This window comes from Dasypus novemcinctus, chromosome X, assembly GCF_030445035.2.
Source record: "Dasypus novemcinctus isolate mDasNov1 chromosome X, mDasNov1.1.hap2, whole genome shotgun sequence".
Lineage (NCBI taxonomy): Eukaryota > Metazoa > Chordata > Mammalia > Cingulata > Dasypodidae > Dasypus > Dasypus novemcinctus.
The window spans coordinates 16,167,038-16,169,201 of NC_080704.1; the positions used below are offsets into that span (position 1 = coordinate 16,167,038).

The 2,164-nt window shown below is 39.1% G+C and overlaps 1 pseudogene; it reads right to left on the reverse strand.

Annotated features, from left to right (window-relative positions):
• Positions 1-553: 553 nt before the first annotated feature.
• On the reverse strand, positions 554-1,448 carry LOC101425900 (translocon-associated protein subunit alpha-like; annotated as a pseudogene).
• Between the last annotated feature and the right edge of the window lie 716 nt (positions 1,449-2,164).

Genomic DNA, 2,164 nt, shown 5'->3' on the forward strand with positions numbered 1-2,164 from the left:
ATGCAGTACATTTTCAGCAATATTATTGCCACAGACTCTGATTGCTCAGTCCATGCACAAACAGGAGTTGCCTCCTAAGTGAAATGACTTCTCTGTACTAATTTGCATCAGGCTGAAAAACATAGGGCAGGTTAAGTCAAGACTGAATTGTTTACTATATGGAGAACTTGGGATCCTGTGGAGAAATTGAGCCCTAGAGAGAACTGAGTCCATTGTGAAATTCAGAGAAATAATCGAGAGGAGATAGAACCTGGAAAGGACACAGTTTGAGCAAATGTGTTTGCTCTTAGTACTATTTTTGGGAAAAAAAACCCACCACATTTTCATAAGGTAAGTGTCCACTGCATTTTCTTTATTTTTGATATCCTTAGTAGTCTCCTCTACACTTGGTAGTTTGCCTTTCCTTTCTCAGTATACATACCAAAGTAGAGAGTTAGTCTTGGAGTTTCACATAAACGCCTCGAATTGAAGGGGCAAACTTAAAAATTATTTAATAAATTCTCAATCTATAAATTTTTAAAAAAAGAGACTGAATTGTTGCACAAAGGAACATTTACTCATCAGATCCCACTGGTTTTTCCTGTGCCTGTTTCCAGGGCAATCTTCTTGGTGAAACTTTATTGATCTGATTCAAAGTTTTCCAAGGAATACAACTCATATCAACATTTTTCTGATTTGATGTACCTATTTCTACTTTATGTATCAGTCTTTTGCATTTTAGATTCTAAGAGTTGATGAAGGCCAGCACAGCAACAACTGCCAGCCTAAGACTGATAAGGAACAAGACTGTTTCTCCATCTAACCCATCCTCTCTTTCAGTAATTGTAACTGTTTGATTGAAGACAGCATCTTGGAATACACTGCTACTCAGATCTTTGTACTTCAGATTGATGACTAGACCAAAAGTTCACCCACCCAGGGCTCTGCAGGGATGAAGGAGTACTCAAATGTTGCCTGTCTCTGGGGTAGCACTACAGGGTTCAGAGGAAGAGCTGTGAAATTCTGGATATAAAACTGGTAGTCCTAAGGGTAACGGAATGAGGCACTAGGGATTCAACAATAAATTCTACTGTACCCTTATTTGTAAAGCCTACCATGAACTTCAGGAAGTTATTTACTAGAAAATCTCCTTTTACAAATAGGATAGCTGTATCTGTACATGGTGACACTTCAGGTTTACCATATACATTTTCTTCCTCTTTTACCTTCTGCCAAATCTGTGGGCTTTTATCTTCTTCTACCTCAGCTTCATCATCTTCACCTTCAATTATTGAATCTTCCACTGTTTCTTCATCCTCTATAAGATCTTGGACCTCTGCAAATGAGCCTCCAGAACCATCTCTGAGCAAGAGAGTGGCAGAGAACACAAGCAGGAGGGAAGGAGTCACATGGTGTGGCTGGTTGGGTGTCCAGTGCCCGATAGTGATTACTCCCTGAGGCTCAGACATAATGGTATTACTCTTCATCTGGGCCTGGGCAAAATCATTTTTTTGTGGGTATGGGGAGTAGGGTATATGGGAACCTCTTACATTTTTTAATATAACATTCTGTGTGATCTATGTATCTTTTCAAAAAAAGATAATAAAAGTCACTTTGCCACGCTATAGGTGACGGCATAGCATACATGGTGGGAAGCCATGCTTTTCTTTGATTGCTATGAAAAGTGATGCGACCCAGTGAGAAGCCCAAAAAGCTAATTCCAGTTCAGCATTATGCTAAGTAAATTTACCCACATTCTAGCAGTTATATATAAAATCAAGTAGTGCCATAGGTTAGCTGAGGAACATAGATTATTTATTTCTCTTTATATAAGGCTGCAGTAGCAGCATCCAGAAAGATCACATAGGATATGGCAGCTAAACCTTGCCACTACCTCGGCACTGTTCATTCTGGAAGATGTGCTTAATCTCAAAAAAGGCAGAGTAAATTCTCATGTTTCATTTCACTATTTCAGAGCCAGTCTTCCCAGCCTAAAAGCACATCTCAGGATGACCAAAGAGGAACAGATCACATAATGAGTCTTAGAAAGAATACTCATAGAAATGAAGGCTCCAGACTGGAAAAGAGCAACCTTCTAACAATATGGGAGGACTTATTGTTCTCACTTCTCAAGAATAAAAGGAAGGCTGTTTTCACAGTAGTCTTCATTATCAAAAGGTCATGC